Raw genomic sequence first — 22,172 nt, forward strand, 5'->3', positions numbered from 1 at the left:
GCAAAGCAGTAAATAACATTTACATGAAATCTTTGAATAGGTCACAACATCTTCGGAGAATGACAAATGAAGATGAGCCATAACCTAGTCAGCACTCAGAAACGATTCTTGATAAGGCTAATTCATCTGGTCACAGACAAATAACAGAATTTTCTCAAGTGCTGACACTTTTCTTTTACATGTGAAAGATTATTAAACTGCATTTTAGGAGCTGAAGAACAGATATTCACTCAAAGGAAATGATAGCCTAATGCACGTTGCATCCTGCGTACATTACTGCTTTCACTGCCTTCTGCCCGCCCACACCTCGTTAATTCCATTTGTGCATTATTCATGGTACTAACACTCAACTGATTAAATCTAAAAGGATGATCCTGAACATAACCAACCTGAAAGAGCACATTTTCTTCAACACATGTAGTTTTCATTTTCAAAGGCATTTCTTAAGATTATCATACTGAATTTTCAAAATTCATTTTAGACAAGTTCTAATTTTAAAAATTAATTACCACAATGGAAAAAATATGCTTATAGATACTGATTTAATCAGATTTGTTACTAAATATTTTATACAAATAGAAATATTGATTTTAAACAGAATAAAGATTTTATATATTACATATTTACTACATTTAACGGGAAAACTAGTGTGACTAAAAAGATATTGGCCTCATACTTGCCCCAAGCTACTCTTTTCCCTAGAGAAATAAAATAAATAGTAGATGACATAATGAAATTGCTTTTTTCTGTAGTTCTCTAATTTTTGTTCTAATGTAAAGTTCCACATAAAATCAGTGCTTTACAACATATAATGTATGCTAATTTCTATATAATAGTGTGACACCTAGTTAAAATGTGTTATTTATGCACTATATATTGCTCCTAATAAATAATTTCAGACTAGTTCAGCATTATTAAACCCCTTAATCTGTTTGAGACCAATTAAAACAGAGCTCTTAGAGAAGCATCTATGATATAATGCTTCATATAGTCAGAAATATCTTTGTAATATTCAAATTTAAATCTACATTGGGTAATAAAGGGAAAAGTGAAAATTCATTTTTTATCCATTTTAACATAGAACTATGGGTAATCTGGTAGTTTTTATTAACATAATTACTTTGATTAGCTACACAGTATGTAATGTGAGCAGCATGATGTAATAGAAAGAGCAAAGACTCATGAGTCAAATAGTCCTGAGTTAGAATTCCAACATCAAACATTAGCGTTTTGATTAATACCTGTTTAAAGCCTCAGTATCATTATTTGTAAAAACATAAAACTAGAACTGTGGTGTATATTAAATAGATACTGAATGTAGAAGATTTCATAGTGTCGAGACTCAGCAATAATGTAGCTTTGCTCTATGTCCTTATAATTATCTGGTTTCTTAAACATGTAACTTTTTAAGGCCACACATTTCATTAAAACAGTTTCCTAGTCTACTCTCAATATTATATTTGCAACCTTTTTTTTTTTTTGCAAAAGTGCTATCCTTGACTTTAGGCACAGAAATAATTAGGCATAGATATTAGACTTAGAAACAATACTTAAAGCTCATGTAAAAGAGCAGAAATTACAGTAAATTATACTGACCCACAGTAGATATAATAGTATATATAATTCATTTTCAAATATATCCTTTTTCTCACTTGTATAACATTAGAAAAATTAGACATATGCATTAAACTCATCACTGTTTACATTTAAGTATATATCTTTCTAGGTCTATAAATCTCGATCTTTTTAAAATACACATAGTTATCTGGAGATTCCTCCAAATTGTTACATATATCTCCATTGACACCATGGTGGGTTTGTCTTATTATTTCCAGACAATGGTAGAAGTCCTTGGTCTTCACCTGACAATAATACAGTGGGAAAGGGAAGAGGGACCTAGTTATTGTCCAGTGGGAGTGGAAGTCCTGGGTCGCCAGTTGGTGTCTACTGACACCATGAGAGGGAGTGAGCTCCTTACCACCCAAGCAAGTATGGAAGTCCCAGCTCTCTAGTTGGTAATCTCTGATGCCACCCTGGTAGGAATACAGGGGTACCTTATTACAGACTTGCAAGGGTGAAATTCTGATCCCCCTAGTCGGGCATTGCTTGCTGTGGGTAGGGATGAGACTAGAGCTATTTCTGTGGTATTTGGCTGAAATAGCGTGGTTATTATCTAAAATATTTCTGTCTTGCTAGCCTGTCTCCTTTCCTGGTCTTTTGGCTAGAGACAGCAGGCTTTTCCCCTCTGATTTGATTTATTGGTATTTATGGGTTACTAGGCTACTTCAGCTCCATGTCTGGGGTATATGCGATTAAGCACACGTGCGCGCGACACACACACACACACACACACACACACACACACCTCACCTCCATGTCATTTCTCAAGTTGTAACATTGCTAGCTGATCTGCCTTCTTTTGTTTACTGTTAAGAGTCTTATTAGGTTTTTTATTTTTTGTTTTAAATAATGGTAAGAGTTTTTAGTTGTACTTACAGGTGGACAGGTGGATTAGGGAAAGGTTTATCTATTCCAACTTACTTTTTATATTGAAGAAAATCCTAAGGCTCTTCATGCAAACCTCACCTCTAAGCTCACCTCCTATTTTAGTCAACTGCATCTGAAGTATTACTATCTTGTTTTTGCTACAACACACTTTCTTGATTATATTCCAATATTTGACTCCCCCAATCTTCTTCCTAACAGAACACCAATTTGTTTAGGTATTTACCTCTTTTTCATGTGTATGTGCTTCACTGACAGCTGGTCATACTTCAGCAAGGGGGGACAGAAGAGGTATTGATGGGGTTAGCAGATATGTGCCAGATATATACCATACTATATATGGTATATCTTCCCTTTATTAATTATTATTTTAGGCACATGCTTGTGACTCAGTCTATTGAATGTGACATGAGGGAAAATCAGTGGGAGGCATGTGGGAAATGTTTTCTCAGTCCTAAAACAGACAGACGGGACATTTTCATGTGTGGATGTGACCTGAGAACTGCCAGAGCCAACTTGAATTGAAAGAGAAAAGGGATGGCAGAGGGCAAAAGTAAGGAACTGGGATTGTAACAACTTCATTCAGGAATGAAATTAATCATCTCTGGAGTTGCTCTTCTTCTGGAACTCTTGTTTTGTGACATAAATTTATTGAGTTTTAAAGCCACTTGAATCAATTTTTTTTTATTCCTTGCCACTGAAAACATGTAAATTTCTTCAAAAGCTATCAAAAATATCTCTTAAAAAAAGCAATAGTATTTATACAAAATAATTCAAACAAATGAACTTATCATTTTTAGAACAGAAGGCTTAGAGAGGTCTGCAAAAATGCATTCATTGAGTTAGCTATGCTTTTGTAATGCTTGTATATAATGTCGGATTATTCTCACTACATATCATAGAAGAGTGAGACTGGGTCTCCAGGAATAAGAGATTTGTTTAAAAGTACACAGATTTGGACGGTAGATTGGAATGGGAATTCAAGCCAGGACTTGTCTGAACCTGGTGGTGCCGATTATTATGTGTACAAACTCCATTACGTAGCAAATGCCACCTGGTGTACTTGTGGTTGAGACATTCTTGTATATATTAGAAGATATTCTTGTAATATACAACCTGAGAAATTTGACATAATGCAATATTCTCCAGGAGATCAGAATTTGTTTCTTCCAAGGATAGGGAGATTTTTCTTTAATTGTTCTATACACACAGCAGAGAACTTTGGGGAACTACTAACTGTCCTTGAGGGACACACTAACCGAACAGCTGGAAGACTGTGAGTCGGCAGGCAGAACAGCAGGCTAGAGAGCTAGAGACCAGAATTTCAAATTCCATTTCCCATTCCTAAGGAGGAGTGACCTTGAACAAATCCCTGTGTTGGGCATGCCTCTGCCCCAGCAGAAATCAACATGGAAATTGGGAGGTAGGTTTGATGTACATTTAATATATCTAGTCTATATACCTTAAGGCTGTTTCCATGGAAACCTGCATTCATTTGGAAACTTAAATGTGTTTGCCAGTGGCAGATGTTTATGATATCACATCCCAGTGCAATGATATCTAACCTTCGTTTTGTGCTATCAGGAACAGGCGTTCTCAAAGGCTACTAAGAAACTCCTAAAGTTATAAATTCATTTTAAATTACTTTAAAATATAGAATTATGGAGTTGAAAATTATTATGTTGTAAAATTAGCAAACCCTGATTAACCTAATTTCTCTTTAAAATGTTAAAAAGCCAGGGCTTGTCTGAATTGATGGTTAGAATAGAATAGAATAGAATAGAATAGAATAGAATAGAATAGAATAGAATAGGTCAACGTATCAATAGTAAAGAAAACAGAAATATTATTCAATAATGTGACTGATTCTAAAAAGAATTTCCAAGAACCAAAATGCAAAGAAGGTTTCAACACAGTGCAATAGGATACTGAGAGTTTGTCTTCTTAATTCTAACATATACATTTTACACAAAGACATAGATTCTTTGTCAATAAGAAAGGAAAAAGTCCTTCCACCTCCTTTAAAAGCATACTTTCAAAGCGTTTTGTATTATTAATGGTAGAATATTATGGTGGTCAAGAATCCAAACTTAATGTAAAAAGTTCTCATTGGAAAAATATTGACAAGTGTCAGGAAATGGTTTCGTTCCCATTTTAAAGTGTTTTCTGCTTCATACCCCAAGATGTTCTCTTAGCTTTGTTCTTTTCTGTTATCTGTTTTATAATTATACAGTGAAGCTCTCACTGTAACCATCATATTGCCACAGCATGGCATTGTACCAAACTGAGATGTCACTAAGAATATGTCTCCAAGCCTGGAAAAATGATCAAAGTGACTACCTTCCTATGGGAACACTTACATCATCATCTTTGAAAAATAATGAAAGGCCACCATAATTGACATTATCGCATGTTGTTATTATCCCTAAGGCTTTTATAAAGCATAGTATAGACAATACCCTCATAATAATATAGCCTCAAATACAGATAACTATTCCTTTTTATGTTACAGTTGCACTAACCTCAAGCTGTAAGTTAATAAAGGTGAAAACAAATCAAGTTGGAATTGATTAAAAACACAGATAAGAACAAGTCACCTTAAAGGAAGACAATGAAGTTTAAAAAATAGCAAGACTACCAAAGAACCCATATGGGGAGTTACACAGCATTATCCGATTTACAAAAGAAAAAGCACCCATAACTTATAATTAAAAGTTAATATGCAACAGTATGTATGAATAAAACCATTTAATTAAATATAAAAGATTTTAAAACAGTTTGGCATTATTTAACAGATGCTAAGAATATAAAATTAACAACTATAATGAGGAAATAAAGGGGAATTATATTTTTATGCTGGAGAAAAATTGTCAAACATTTGATAAACTAGAAATCAGGTCTGAAAGGAAGCAAATCGTAATGAGGTACAGCTCCACATTTTTCAGGTTGTTTCAAAATCCCATATTACAATATTCTTGCAACATAATCATTACAATATTATGAAACCATTCTCCGTGGCCTCTCACATTTTAGCATATCTTACAAGCAGAGGCAATGACAGCCCTTTGTTCTATATTTTTTTTCTAGGATGTTTGTGTAGTAAACAGCTTTGGAAAACAGAAGAGTGTGTTCTTTCAGACTAAAGGCGAGCGCGTTTGCTACTGAGTAAAATAGATTCAGGTCCCCTAAGGTCAGGGCTTCTGTTGTGTAATACAACCCATCATGTGTATAAGCATCGATATGTGCCAATTTGTGCCACCTCCATGAATCCTTTGTCTCTGACCCCGTCGTCTTGTTTCTTCTCCCAAAATCCATGAAACAGTCGCAGGCAAACTCGTTAGCTTACAATGAGATAAAATTGCAGATGTTTCACAATTCTTAGCAGTTATGGCAGTGAGGATAGGAGGCTAAAAAGATGTACCTTTCTGGTAGAGAAAAGACAAAGCATTCCGTGACTATGTTAGGGGATCAGAGAAAATTCACTGGCATCTCGTATATACTAAACCAAGTGTTGGGCAAGGGTTGTGGGGAACTGAGAGTAAGGGTCCCTCACTCTCATACCTGTTGATGAACAGTAGAGGCTGAGTAGTGAGAGGTAGGATAGAAACAAGCTTCCAAAATTGTGCCTTGATTGCCACTCGCTCCTCTCTGTGCAGTCTGAGAAAGGGCTTTTGTATGACAATATGACAATTGGGTCAAAAACAGCATGACTCAAGAGAAAGACAGTGTAATTATGGCTGTTGAGGCAATGAGTTATCTAACCTGAAATAAATGGGAGTATCAATGAGGACCTTTTATGTAATACAAATCTTTGCATCGACCAGAAACATTAAAAGTTTGATTTCTGGCTGAGTGGGTAGTAAATTTCCGTTGCATATGCAGTCACTCCTGCTTTTCATATCCTGTCCACACCCCTTCCCCATGTTTTCCTCACTTGCTACACTGACCTCCACTACTTTATGGGAAAGGATGATTCAGGGCAGGGCTGTGAATATTCTGTCTTCAGAGGGCCAATGGCCAAATACACTCATTCAAGTATGCTGGGTAACTTCAGAGAGGGGAAGAACTTTAACCTTTATGCATCTTTTGGATAGAGGTAATCCATTCATCATCCTAACCGTGGGAGGAGGAAGAAGGCAGTTTCAACTATGTATTTTGAGCGACATTTGCAGTGGAAAAGGGAAATTAAAGTAATCTCATAGGTGAGGCCTTCAGGTTGTGTCTTCCTTATCTGAATGTATCCAAGGAACTAATGTGTTTTATGCTCGTATTTCTCTATGTCAAAAGTGTCAGAAGGAATTCTCCCCATCAGAAAGAGTAAAAAGTAGAGAAATTTTAATGTAACAAATTTCCCTGTCATTGCTACCAGGGGATAGGTAAAAATTTAGTGTCAGTTCTTCTATACTCAGAAGTCCAAAGTGTTCACTGTATAGATAATATTCTGTTGATTGACAATTCAGATGCATGCATTTCAATATCTGTGACAATAGGGTTAGCAAATATTTGCCGAGAGGGGTGGGTTATAAATCCCAGCAAAAATCAGAGGCCATTAGAAAAAAGAAGTTTCCTGAGCCATGTAGGCAGATTCACAACACTCAATGCCTCCTATAGTCAAGGAGAAACTGCTGTCTCTTTAACCACAGTCACTAAGATATAGATCCAGCATCTTATTGGGCTTTTTGGTGCTTCATTCAGGCTTCCTACTTGGTCCTCTATATCAGCTACCATCCCTCGGGTGAGGCACAAACCAGCAGGATGCAATAGAAGCTGTCCAGTAAACTGTGGCATTTCCTCTACCTTTGGGACCCAACTACCCCGAAGGCTCCTTTGAACTAACATTCTCTGAGACTGCTGATATGGCTGATTGGATCCTCTGGCAAAGGAAGTCACCCTCCACGCAGAGGTGTCCCTTGGGTTTTGGACTTATTGCTCCTCCGCACCAGACACAGCTATCAGTTCAAACCATTTTCAAAAGCAGCTATTAGCTTGCTGCTGGCCTATAGTTGAATCTCTATATCTGATGCATAGAAGCCTATGACTCTCTGGACTGATATTCTATTTTGGCGTGAGTCGACTTGGACTAAATGACTAAGTAGACATACTTGTCAAGTAGAAAAAGTAAATGAGAACACAGCTAATTAGGGCCTAGTAGCACCACAGCTTTACATTAAAAAAAAAAAAGAGCGACTCACCCACTAGGGCAAACTTTATTGCCTACCATTATTCTACACACTGAAGGAAAGACACTGGTTCATTGGGCCTCTCAGTTCACTCAGATTCCTCTAACTGCCTAGACTGTTTTACTGATACTTCTGCTAAGCTGAAGCCCAGTGGTGTCTTCTAGGCTGCTGCATTTCAACCTAATGCAAGCTATTCAGAACTGAAAATTAAAGTGCTTGTTCTGCTCAGTGGGAATAACTTAAGTCTTCTCATAGCACAATCCAATAGTCACATCAATGGACCTTTTTATATTTTTTATTGACTATTGAACTGTTGACAATGGCTTAACTACTTGGTCTACCACTTGGAATACCACTTACTGGCAGGACAAATCAATCCTTTTGGGGTCATGAATGAAACATATCGTGGTTGCTGATTGAACTGGCTGTGCCACTAATGTACATGCCTGCAGTTAGGCTGTGTTCCCTGATGAGAACCATCAAAATCAAGTTGCTGATTGAACCCACACCACTTGGATTGCCACTGTTGCTGCCTAGGCCCATCATCATACCAGACGTGGGAAGACATCCACCATAATAGACTGGACACAAAGAAAAGAACATCAGACCTTTAGACTATTCCTGGGTGGTTTCTAACTGCTGACCAAGACGGCCAGACCGACTTTAAGGTGGGCTTCTTCCTGCATTCCGCGAAATCTTTCTGACCTCAGCTCTTACAGAATCCAGATGGCCCAATCACAGAAGTCCCTCCCATCGTTTTTCTTAGAGTATTTACTTTAGAAGCCCATTATTGTAAATTATTTCTCTGCCTCTTTGAGATATACATTTTTAAAACCTCTTACCAATTTTACCAACCAGGACTCTCTCAAAACCTAAGAACCATCCCTTTGACATGTAACCATCAAAAAGGATAGCTCCCTATCTCTCAATCTCTTTGGGAATCATAGCCTAACTTTCATGAACTTCTAGCTCCAAGTTGTAAAACTACCTCCTGCCATGACAATAGAAGAAAGTTTATTTTTTTTGGGGGGTGGGGGGTAGGGCCAATTAGCAAACACAAATGGCCTAGGATCCTTTCATTCTACCTCTCAAAAACTCTCCTGCCTTTTATTTTAATTGAGTTGTATTCAGACTGTATTCTGATCTCTCCCTGCTATTGCACTAGCTTTGATTGAAGTATTTCTTGCCTGTTTAATTTCTTCCATTGAAATTTTTGCTTTGATAGCACTGATGACACTTTTTCAGGATAAGATGTGGCATACTCCAGTTTGATCACCTGACTATGGCTGCACCGTGTGGTGCTTGAAACTAAGTATGACTTTGGTTTGGCTTTCCAGACCTTTTGCAGTCTGATAATGGTGAGAAATAGCCACTGAACAATGGACCAAAAATCAAGCTATTCAATGGACTTTCCCTGTTCCTTATCATCCAGACATGTGATATTGTTTAGCATTAGAATGGTTACCTCAAACATTTTCTCAAAAAAATTTTCGGCTCTACCTTATCCAGTTCATTCTGGTTCATACATCTTAGCGAGGCAGTTTGGCCACCAAATGTGGCTGCTTCCAGAAAAAGATCATCTCCTCTAGGCCACTTTCTAGCTAATAGTCAAGATAAAAAGAGTAGGTTTTATATAGACCAACTTTTAAAGCTCAGGATTCCTCCCTGACTATTCCTGGGCCTTATGCTCCCTCTCCCCACCCCAACCCGCATCACAATTCCGGGCTGGTCTGGTGGGAGCACTCTCCAGGTGACAGCATAGCCAGAGGAGGGCTCAGGGATTCAAACTTAAGTCTGGGTCAGCCACCTGGATTTTCCTGTTAAAGTGACATGATCCTAGATCATAAAGATACTAACCACTTGATTGAGTATACTTCTTCCTGAATTTCCCTAGAGTGGTTCATGTGAGCCAAAGTAGAGGAAATAATGAGTCTCTGTACATCTTCTAAAAATCCTTGTCCTACTTCCACCTGACCCCTCTGAATGAAAGAATTGGATGTGATTAGATATGATTACATAAAAGGTCCAATTAGCTAATGGAATGAGATACACCCGTAATTTGGTGGAGAAGGGAGTGCAACGTATCTGACACCTCAGGTCCTGGAAGATAAATGGAAGAGAGAAACATTAATGATCTTTATTTTCAGAATAGTTTCTGGAGTCTTCCTCATGAAAGAAAACACCTCTGTGTGGATCTCTCAAACTTTTGCAAGCGCATTAATTTAATTGACTTCTGAGTCTTCCCTTATCTACTAGACAGTTCTGACCAAATTTAACTGTGATATGATTTGATCCCTTTAACCATACCAAGAAGTCCATTGGTAACTATAATGGATGGCCCCAGCTCTGGTACCTTCCATTCAAAAAACTTCTTAACGTCTGTAGAAGCTTTTTAGTTAGATGGACAAATGCAACCCAACTGGTATAGAAAACACCACAGCCTGGATTGACTGCTCTCAGATAGTTTCTACAAAAACAAGGACTGAACTCAATTATTCAAACTGAACTGGGAAACCCAGGACTTACAAACTGTTCAGGATGCCATATTGGAGACACTCTCAATCTGTGACAGCCCAACTTACTTAGGTCCCACTTGTAGGTCCAAGTAAATATAAACAATGGTTTCTTTCCAAGGGGACTACCTGCACCCAGGACTATACCTCTTATGTAGGACCAAGCATTAACTTGCTTTTCTCCTGAAAATTTGGTGATTTATACCTTAATCTGTGGTTATAAGAGATCTTCAGTTATTTAAGTAAACACACCTGGTGGGGTGGATCATGTAGCCCTCAGATTAACTGGGAGGGGTCTCCAAAATGAGGCAGTTCTTGGTTACTCAAGGGAACTTTCTGGAAGAATAAACTGATTTGTTTTTTATGTGCACCCTTTGGGCAGTTACCCCAACAATAGGAGTCATTTAATTAGGGAAGAAGATATTAAATTAGTCCCTGACTTTAGCTGAAGTAATCAATGGCGTCCTGGGCTCTAGAAGACATTCAGCCTAACCTTTGAAAATAAATTACTGGCCAGATTTATTCTGGATCTTATTCTGGAATAGAATTGACTTCTGGTTTCTTTTTGTGAGTGAAAATAGAAGCTGTATGTGGGAACATGCCGTGTCGTGCCAGGATTAACACCTTAGAAGAGTAAGGGTAGGAGCAGAGTTTAAAGAGAAAGCCATCTGGCTTTTCAAGGTATACTGAGTTGTTTGTAGTGGTAGAGGATTTGGATTTGTTCAGCTGTCTAGGTCCTGAAGTGGGGGTAGGGGATTGGAGGGGGAATGGTTGAGGTTATTACTACATGTTAGTCTCTTCCTGCTGTTTGGATTCCTATTGATAGTAGTTTTGATTAAGTGCTATTTGAGACAAGGTGAGAGGACTTTTTCCCAGCCTTTATCAGACAGTTTAATTAAAGTGGCTAAAGGAGTGGCGTGCTAATGAAAAAATTCACTTAGAGGATGGTGTAGAAAATATGAGTGAATATTATAGTGAGACAGTTCTCCATGGATCTCTGAGTTTCTACATACTTTACTAGCTGATGCACAGACTGACGTCTGTTCCAGACTATCTTTTCAAGGATATTTTTATATAGCAAATAGTCAGAGATAGCATCTTCTACTGGAACGAAGGAATAATGTTCTTTCTGAAGCAAGGGCTAGAGTGCTCACTGCCCATTATAAAAGATTTGGGTTTTCCAAGCTCAGGAATTTTATTCTGTTCTGCATCCTACTGAATATGCAGTTATAATTTGGCCTTTGTCTCATCGCCCTGTAGAAATAGGGGCTTGAGGAACTGGATATTATTAATGCTATGAGTAATAAACTGTCCTTTATCTCTGACCTAGGAATCTCATTTCTTACATCTGCATCATTAAAACAGTAACAGGATAATTTGTCAGTTTTCAAGTCGTGTGAAATCACCTGCATTTCATATTTCTCAATAAATACAATAAAATAATGAAAAAAGTTTAGCTGGAATAACTAAAGAAAACATTCAAATAAAATCATACATAAAAGAGGAGACATTAGAACTGATTCCATAGAAACAGAAAGGATAATAAGGAACTACTATAAACAATTATACACCAACAAATTATACATACTATAAGAAAGATAAATTTGTAGAAACATACAATCTACTAAGATTGAATCACAAGGAAACAGAAAATCTGAAAACTGAAATAAGCAAGTGACAGAGAACATGACTGCATGACTCTATTACATGATCTACCTAAAACAGTCAAACTCCAAGAAACAAGTGTAATGGTGGTTGCCAGGGTGCTGAGAGGAGAAGGAGATGGGAAGTTGCTGTGTAACAGGGATAGTTTCGTTTCTACAAGATGAGTAATTTCTAGTGATCTACAGTACAAATTTTTTTTCTAAATTTAGTTAACAATACTTTGTTGTGTATTTGAGAATTTGTTGAGGGTAAATCTTGTGTTAAGTGTTTTTACCAAAATAATTTTTAAATGCTATAACCTAACAATGATCATCTATAAGGTACTCATCACATTGCTTCAAAGTATGTTTTTGTTACTTTTGCCTATTGTAAGAAGACAACTAGTGAAGTAATGATAATCAAATACTGAGGATTGTATTGAACCCAGGTTAATCCTTAGTGTTTTCATTTTCTAGGTCTTACTTCATTCACATTGAGTTTGAAGTTGCTATAGGGATCTGATACAGTTAAGGGATCTGATATCTCATCTCTGCTTCAGCTCCAGACAGACTGGCTGATATCACTTTTATATATTGCTAAAGACCATAATAAGTCTTTTGCAAACCTTAACACTATTTAACTGATAATAAATGTGATTTTTCTGAGAAAAATATCAGGGAGAGGAGGAAGAAAGGACTAAAAAAAAGGAAGTATAATAGTTGAGAACAGAAAGTATTATTAAAGATTTGTTTATTCATTATTCCTTCAATAAATGTTAATTGAGCACTGCTATTTGACCAGCACTTTCCCTGATGGTGTTGAAAAGCAGATTACTAAATAGGAAAAGTCTGTGCCTTTCTGAAACATACATTCTTATATGGAAAGAGACAGACAGACAGAACAAATACATGATGACAAATAAAACATGGTTAAGGATAATGCTGATTGGCAATGATAGGGTTGCTATTTTATATAGAGCGCATAGGGACAACCTCAGTGAGAAGGTGAAATTTGGGTAGAGAACTGAATAAAATGAGTGAATTAGCTATATGGATATTAGAAGAATGAATACTTGCATCTTCATAACTTTCTGAAATTGTTTCTTAAAAATAGTATTTTGACTCTGTATAGCACTTTATATGAAAGTGAAATGGCTTATATAAGGACAATCACTGGCTTAATCAATATTTAAATTCTCAATTAATTCTACTTTGATTAATTTTCTTTCTCTGAGAAATACAAACTAAAGAACTCAGCTCCAATATGGAGGTGAAGAGTTCAAATTCTGGCTTTGGCTTTGTATTCTATCTTAAAGCCATTTAGTGAATTGGAGCATTTGTGAATTAATGACCTCATACTAATGATAGTGTAATAAAGAAAAGAATTTCAAAGATTTCTAAAATATAACTATTTTTTAGAAGAAACATTCATGTACAACTTATAGGGCTTATATATGATATCTCAGATATTTCACAGGGGAATTTTATAAATACTATCTCTCCCTTTGATAAAAATTCATCTCCAGTGTTTTTCAGTTTGATTAATAATGAAAATATATAAAAGTAATAATATTTTTAGCTATTGAATATCATATTTCTTGGAGAAAGAAAAATGATCTACTCAAGAAAAGATTGTAACCACGTACATATATAAAATCCCATTCGAACATGTTTAATCACTTAAAAATGGATGCTTCCATAGCACTTAACAAATTACAAAAATCTTTCTCTTTAATTATCTCTTGAATTCTTATAAAATCCAAGTAGTATATGTCACAATTATAATTGATAACGTCTTGATTTTTTCCATTTTACATATGAACAAATTGAGATTAAGATCATCCAAATCACATTTGCGATCACATTGTTTACAAATTATCTTCTTGTTCTTTTTCTGTCTTCTTACTTTTTCTCATCATCTCTCCCTATCTTTATAGACTAACACAAAGAGCTAGGGGTAGGGAAGGGCATCTCTTTTATAAATATAATTAGACCGTAAGGTTGGTAGAATCAAGTCACTAAAATAATGACAACCTCAACCTACTAATTACTTCCTGTTCCTTCCAATCCCCTTCTCTCCCATCTCTACACAAAGCAACCAGAAAGTGTACCCTCATTGTACTCATGGAAAGAAATGACATGCTTACATCCTCAGACATTTTATAGGAAAGCGAATATAATTTTTTTCCAGCATAGATCCATGCTAACTTGTTAAGTGGTTGTCTTTTTGTATCCCTAGTGTTCATGTCACCTTTTTGATCCTTGAGAATTTTTAGCCATTTTGTTTTTGTTAGTTTGACTGCAGTCTATTTCAATTTATATTTTCTGTGAAAATCCCAATAAAGCTGTACCTGAATTGGTATCCCTAGACCTAATTTTAATAAGAAAATGTACTAAAAAGCTTCAGACATAATTTAATCTTGTCCTCAAATTGTCCTACTGTGGGGTCAAGCTGATGATTTCACATCATCTGATTTTTTATGTTACTTTAACATGTTTCTGGCAGTCTGTTGATTCCGTTGTCATGTGTGTAGCTGTAATGTTACTTCCATTTTGCTATGACTTTATTCCTACCATATAACTGGGGAAAGAAGGGCCAAGCTTTAAAGGCAGCAATTCATTATATCAATGTAAATTTAATCAGATACATTGATGTTGCTGATATGTGGCAGGTAATCAATAAAAATAAGTTCTTGACACTATCAAGTGGCTCTTTTATGACATTTTGTCTTAGCCAACTTTAACTTACCATTCCGTCATTTATAGAATAGTTTCTTCTAGGAGTAATGAATATGGATCCCCATTTACAAAGTCATTCTATTTATCAAAATTCTTCTTCATTCCTTTACAATCTGATTTGTCATCCCTTTGCTTTTATTATAAAATTCCATTTGAGTCAGTATACAAATATGTATAAAATAAGTAATTCTATTGATCAACAATGAACAACATTTGAGGAAAGGGAAATATCAAACATGTCAAATACTCGTCAACTCACCTAAACTACTTGTGTTTTCAAAACAGAAAACAAAGCTATTGATTAAAGTGACGGGAAACTTGACACTAAATAACCAACAACATGATGTGAATAAATCAGAAATGTCATTATTTTTCCATTTATAAAATATTGCTAGTCCTGTAAGCATAGATGATCTCCACATAGAAAATAAAGAAGTAAAGTCATCTCTCTTTTGGGGGCAGTCAAAGAAACAATAATTCCATCTTGTCTACCCATAATTGAGGTCACAAACTTATTTTCAAACTAATTAATAGAAGCCTATAGCACAATTGTCAAGTAAATTAGTCTGTAGCCCTAAAAAAAAACTTGGTTCACCCTCCTAAGTTTTGCTTAGTTTCCTTAACCTCGGAAGATGCTCATCATCCCATATGTCTGTGGGCGTTGATTTTCACAGACTGCGAAATCAGTATACGTGGTTGAATCAGTTCCAATTCATTACCCCTATTGAGAAAATAATTGAAATATAAGCACTACTTATGTCAGTAAGTCCAGTTTTGTAGAGGACAGTAGCTTTGTGATTCCCCAACCAATCATATGTGCTCATGGTGCCTGAGGGTGCCTTCTCCATCTTGTATGATTCGAGTCAGGTACACTCAGTCGTTAGTCGAGGAGACAATGTAAAGTGCATTCTAAACCGAGACAAGCCCTGAAAGGTAAACCACTAAAATCTAGATACCAAAAAGTTATCTGTAGAAAAAAAAATGACTCAAGGTGTGAAACTTCAAGGAAGTTGAGAGGACACTAGATAAAAATTATGAGTTTAGTGGATGTGTGGGCTTTTGCATGTCATATAAATTTCCATGGTTTCAGTATCCTCAACTACAAATTATGGATAATTTTTCTACCATGCATATATTATATCAAAGAACGACATAATGTTTTTAAAAAATACTTATCACAGTGCTTATAACATAATAGGTATCTAGTAACTTTCCCCTACAATTGTTGTTGTTATTATTCTTGTCGTTCATAATAACCTTTGATATAATTTTCTATCAAGGGCTATTATCTTATACTGCAGCATTTCCACCAAAAGAGATTGCATTCTCCCATGCAGTGGGATGGATGTTGTATTTTTCAAGAAAGAAAAGGTCAACCACAGAAAGGAATCCTCTGCCCAAAACAATCAGGATAGAATTTCATTCAAAACTTTACTCTTGATATATATAATACTTGAAATCAGACAATTCCATATTCTCCAGTTTGCTAAACATCATTTATAATTGTAAAAACAGGTTTTTCTTTTTCTCCTCTCTTGGTTTTACATTCTATTACTAATCTATTCATTCTCCTCTTTACAAACCTTTCTGTTGATCCTTCTAGAACTACTACATCTTCAAAATTTCCATGGAACACTACTGATTGTTAGCTAGTTGAACCCAGAATCTCCCTTAGACCTCTATTTCTTGATATTTCAGTTACAATGTAACTGCAGATATAGGGTGAGACTTTAAGATTCTCAGAGTTTTCCAATTTCCCTCCAAACCAGTTCTCTCTTAACTAGCATTCCCCCTTTTACATCAATGTCAGTAAGATAAACAACAGTCTGTCTGCTTCATATCTGCTCTACTGAACTCTTGGTCACTTCTCACCCCGACTCCACACCACTCATTAATGACTGCACCTGCTTTTGATTTCCCTCTGTACTTACTGTTTTTCTGGGTAATTTCTATAATCATGTACATGGCCTATCTAGCACTTAATAGACTCAAGTTTGATATCCTTCAATGAATGATCATTCTTATTACATCCCATGCCCCAATCAACCTGGACTTTATTATTTAAATAACTACTTCATTTTTAAAAAATTATAATTCAAAACAATCTCATGTTCCTTCTCCCACTTCCAATCCTTCCATCTTTCATCTTCATTCTGCAAAAGTTATAATCTCGCCCCATTAAATCTTTCTCCAAACATTTTTCCCTCAATTTTTTCCCAAACTTCTAGCCACCGTCTTATTTTCTATTTCTATGTATTAAAAATCAGGTAATCTATCACTTAAACTATTATTGAAGTATTATGCTCAGGAATCATGTTTTTTCTGTTTTTCACCAAGAACGCAATATACCAACCCTGGATCCAACTGCTATGGACCAAATGCTTGTGTTCCTTTCCCCTCCAAAAAATTCATATGTTGAAATCCTGACCTCCGATGTGTATTAGGAGATGGAGCCTTTATGAGGTAATTATGTCATGAAGATGGATCTTCCATGAATGAGATTTGTGCCCTCGGAAAAGAGACATCAGAAAGCAACCTCACTCCTTCCACCATGTGAGGACACAGGGAAAAGACAGCTATGTATGAACTAGGAAGAAGTCCTTTATCAGACAGTGAATCTGCTGATGCCTTGATTTAGGACTTCCCAGACTCCAGAACTGTGAGAAATAAATTTTCATTGTTTGTAAGTGACTCAATCTGTAGGGTTCTATTATAACAGCCTAAATAGGCTAAGATACCAATGATTCTGATAAATGGAAAACCTATAAAATAGATAATATCAAAAGGATCCAGAGCAGGATAGAAACTGTAATGGACACCTTAAGATTTTTACCTAAATCTAAGTGGGAAGGATTTTATCTCACATAATAATATCTAGAAGAGTAAGAAAGGAGCAGAAAAGAGGGGCAAAACATTCTCTTCTAAGCACAAAGAACATTATTTACCATGCATTTCACATCAAAACTACTAGGTTCAATATTGGGTAACAGGAATAATAGCAGCTTTTTAAAATAAATAGTTAATGTCAAGACACACAGTAGTTTCTTTAATAAATTCTAAGAACCGGTTTTAGGAATTATATGAATTACCTTGAAATAAGATTTCCAAATCATTGCTTTAGAAGAAATGTTGGTTATATATTTGTAAATAAACTATTTTAACACCGTAAACACCACCCTAAAAGGCATGTCATAGTCAGCGTTTCTAGATCTTAACCAAGAGAATAATTAGTTTAAATATAGATATCTCGGCTCTTAGATAATTATGATAGTTGTGTATGGTTAGCTACATTCTATTTTTAAACAAATCGTGTAGGGAGACATATGCCTGCTTTACCTAGTTTTTAATTGTTGAAATTACCAGATGATAAAAATTAAATCATCTTCAAAATTGATTGATACTTCAAGAATATAAGCTCTTTAAAGCAAGCTATGTACATGCATTTCAAATGCAAGTAATACTACGTTCTAATATAAAAATAATAGTGCCATAAGTTTTAAAGAAGTAAAAGAAACAAACAAACAAAAAACTATGTTCTCATATTCATGTACTCTTTAGGACAGACAAAATGAGCCGTGTGACTGTGTGGCTGTAAATCTGATGAACCTATTAATGGAGAACTGGGGAGATAATTTCACAGCAAAATTTCCAAGGAGAAGGAGAGAAAAGCCTTCCATACCTCGATCAGGATTGCTTTTACAACAATATTAGAAAATATTACTCTTTAAGAAAGGTAGAAGCAAGTGCAATTTTATAACTGATGAAAGAGATTGAAGGAAATCTTTTTTTGATGAAAGTCTCAAAATACAGCCTATTTCTACTCACATCAAAAAGGAAAGGGAAAAAAGAAAAGCAAAATCAACCTTATAATAGGTTATAAAAGGAATAAAGGAAAGATCTTTTTCCATCTCTCATCTTTGAAGGTGATGTGATGTTTTGAAAAGTAATTACCAAAATCTTGTGAAATATGGTATTTTCTTTATGAAATATATTTCCCAAAGAGACTTTATAAAATTTAATTTTTATAAACTTAATTTGAAATTAACTAAAATATATTCTTAGAAGGCAGCATGTAGTGGAAAGAGCACTGCATTTGAAGAGAAAAAAATGTGAATTTGAGTTATAAATTGTGGAGTTAATTCAAACATGGACATGGAAGGCAAAGAGGACTACTAGGTCAGCAGCCCTTACTGTGCTTGCCCCCAAGAACACTTCCCCTTGCTCCCATATCTGCTGCTTTGGACATTATCTTCTTGCTTCTCTCAAGCACACAGCTGGTCAGGTCCTCCTCAGCACTAGCTAGGCAGCATGTCTGACTCCCAACTGCGGGGGAAGACCCTTGTTCTCTGGGATGAGGCAATCCCCCTACCCTCTGTTCATATATAAAACAATGCCTGCACTTGGCTAGCTGCCTTTTTCCTGCAGCTCCAATCTACCAAGTGCTGAAACTTTGTTGTATTGTAAGTGATAAACAGCATATCTCACTCTGCTGGTCCTCCTGGTGGTTTTTTCCAAATATCCAAGCCCAGATGCAGATTCCTGGCCTGGAGCTCCTGTGTTACATAAGTGTTCATTCATTAACTGCATTGCATCTTTACTTAATAAAATATGATGTCTTTTCTGAAACATCAGAGGATTATGATGGTTATTAAATGGAATGATGTGTTATAGTTTAGTAAACCAGAAAGCACTATAGGAATGCAATATATGATTATTAGCTGCTAAATTAATAGAGTTAGAGTGAAAACAATTAACATTTGTTGGTTAGTTAATGTGGTGTGAATCCATGAGTGTGCTATCTCATAAAGTCCTGCTTAATCTTTATTTAATAAGATGATATTAAGAGAGATTGTGTAACTCACTCAACATAATGTATCTAGTAACTGGAAAAGTCAAGTCTTCTCACTAATTACTCATTCACTTTTACCCACCTTATACTATACATAAGAGATTGGAATTGTTAGAACGGCACAGATAATGCTATCTATTTTAACCCATCAATTAATGTTTTAAAGTGTAATCAGTTGCATAATATGAGGTATTAGATACTTTTTCTTATACCACTTTAGATTTTCTTGACTTGAGTCCATATATGTCAATCAGTTCCATTCAGGCTTCAAATACCATCACAACCCCAAGTACCTCGCGTTGTGAACCTACTTGGAATTCGTGCATGTGCAGTCTAGAAGGGAAGCCAGTGCCCAGTGGGCGACCCATGACTAATGGGACATAATTAAAGGGATATTTTTCCTGTTTAACTACTGGGAAAATAGTTCTGAGACACATTTTCTAAGGCTCCTCAGAAGGAGCCTTCTCTGACACTGCCCATGCAAAGTGCTTGAGGCACCTAGTTGCAACCTGTTGAAGGAGGAAATCATGGCAGAGGCAGGTGTAGAGCCACTTTTTCTGTGGTGTTTGAGTGGAGTAGACCAGTTATGTTCCAAAAGCTTTCTGCCTTGCTAAGTTGCTCTTTTCCTGGTCCTTTGGCTAAAGAGCATGCTTTTATCGGAGGGGAGTTTTTTTGCACTTTTTGGTGTTTCTGGGTTTCTGGTTTCTCCAAGTACTGTCTAGGACAAATAAGGCCAAGGCGAAAACTCACTATGTGTTGTTCCTCAGGTCTGCCTTCTTCTCTCCACATATCAGAGTCTTCTTACGTATACTTTATATAAATATTCAAGGTTTTTAGATTTAATTAGCAGGAGAAATAGGGGAAAGTATGTCTATTTTTCTAGAAACAGAAGTCCCTGGGTCGTATTAACTGGTACTTATGTTCATGACACACCCCAGACTGTTTCTTCAGATTCTCAGGAGATGATAGTGTGTATTTTTAGGGAGGGGGGAAATATATATATGTATATACACACATACACACACACACACACATATATGTACATATATATATGTATATATATATATATATATATATATATATATATAGTTTATATATATAATTAAGGGATCATTTTGTAGTTTTCATTACTTTCACTCTCCAGGAACCAAGTGCCTCACTCTGAAGATCCAATTCACACCTTATAAATTCTGAATCTGATGCATTCTTTGGGTTGAGAATCTCTATACACAAATTGTCTTTTCTAAAGCCTCCATGGTATCAAAGATGTTATCCATGGAAGGCTTGTGGTGTGAGCCCCTATTTTGCTTCCCATTATCATAAAGATCCTACATTTTCAATATCCATCTTATCTTATAAAATTGGTTGCTTTGTAGTTTTGTGCACAAGAACTATTTAAAATTGTGTGTGTGTGTGTGTGTGTGTGAGAGAGAGAGAGAGAGAAAGAGAAAAAAGAAAGAGAAATTAATTGATTTAATGTATTTAATATAATGTCAGGGAAACCTACCAGTGTACATACTGATTTATAGACACTTAGAAATCCATATGCACATAGAAAAAAAGGGACTTGTTCATATAAAAGAAACAGAAGTACAGACTTTATGATTTTCACCTTCCATTTATAAGATATTATTTCTGTGCAATGCTATTATCTGCATCATTAATGTATCCATTAATTTTTTCTTAAATTCTATTTAATTGTAACAATAAATTTCATTTATATATTCTCTATTACCCATGTACTACGGTCATCTGCTTTCAGTTTTAGAAAAACTCAGGAGGAAATTTTTGTTGTATTGCATATTAGTATGATAATATTCTATCGTGCTTTTATTTTTTAACATATTTTAGAATGAAAGATATAAACTAAATAACTCAAAAAAATGGATATTTGCAAACGTGTTTGTAAGTACGTTCATGTATTTTCAAAATACCTATAATGAAAATATATTTTAGTAATTGCTAGTTGAAAATTTTTTTCATTTTTGAAAGATGACTATTTTTCTTTTTGTGAATATTCTAAAAGGAAAATAAAAGAATAATAAAATCATACAAATAAAAACTAACATACCAGGTTGAGAAGAAATAAGGATAGCTCAAGAGTTGCTATGCACATCATACCAAAAAATAGAAAATGCCCAAATTCATCGGCTAGAGGGAATACATTAAAGTAGATAAAAATATATTTGAAATTAAGAATAATGAACAAAAAAAAATTGTATTAATATTGTGTGGTAAAAAATGGCCCCCCAAAAGATAATTTTGTTAGTGAACGAGTGTTAAACCATGCATCAAAAAAAGTAAATAAATAACAAAAAAAGACAATAGTCTATGGTCATTCTACTCTGAACAAGCCCGATCTCGTCTGATCTCGGAAGCTAAGCAGGGTCAGGCCTGGTCAGTGCTTGGATGGGAGACCACCTAGGGAGACCAGGTGCTGTAAGCATAAAAAATAAAAAAAATAAGGGATCGTAAGCTGACAAGGTCCTTGCAATCTGTGAAGTCAACCAAGGGTTGCCTCGCCTAAAAAAAAGACATAAGGTCTAATTCAGGCTATTATGCAGAAATAACTGGTAAACATTTTGAAGTAAGAGTATCATCTAACTTGCATAATGCACACAGTAATCTCCAAACAAAAGATTAAAATAAAAATAAGCCATAAAAAGCTCTGAAAGTAAATAGAGAAAAAATTAGAGTCCTGGAAAGTCTTTTTAAATAATGAATTGAACATAAAATTACTAAG

The 22,172-nt window shown here is 35.4% G+C and overlaps 1 pseudogene; it reads left to right on the forward strand.

Annotated features, from left to right (window-relative positions):
- Nucleotides 1–21,756: 21,756 nt before the first annotated feature.
- On the forward strand, nt 21,757–21,875 carry LOC120598351 (uncharacterized; annotated as a pseudogene).
- Nucleotides 21,876–22,172: the final 297 nt, after the last annotated feature.

This window comes from Pteropus medius, unplaced genomic scaffold (genome assembly GCF_902729225.1).
Source record: "Pteropus medius unplaced genomic scaffold, Ma_sr-lr_union100, whole genome shotgun sequence".
In the NCBI taxonomy this organism is placed as follows: domain Eukaryota; kingdom Metazoa; phylum Chordata; class Mammalia; order Chiroptera; family Pteropodidae; genus Pteropus; species Pteropus medius.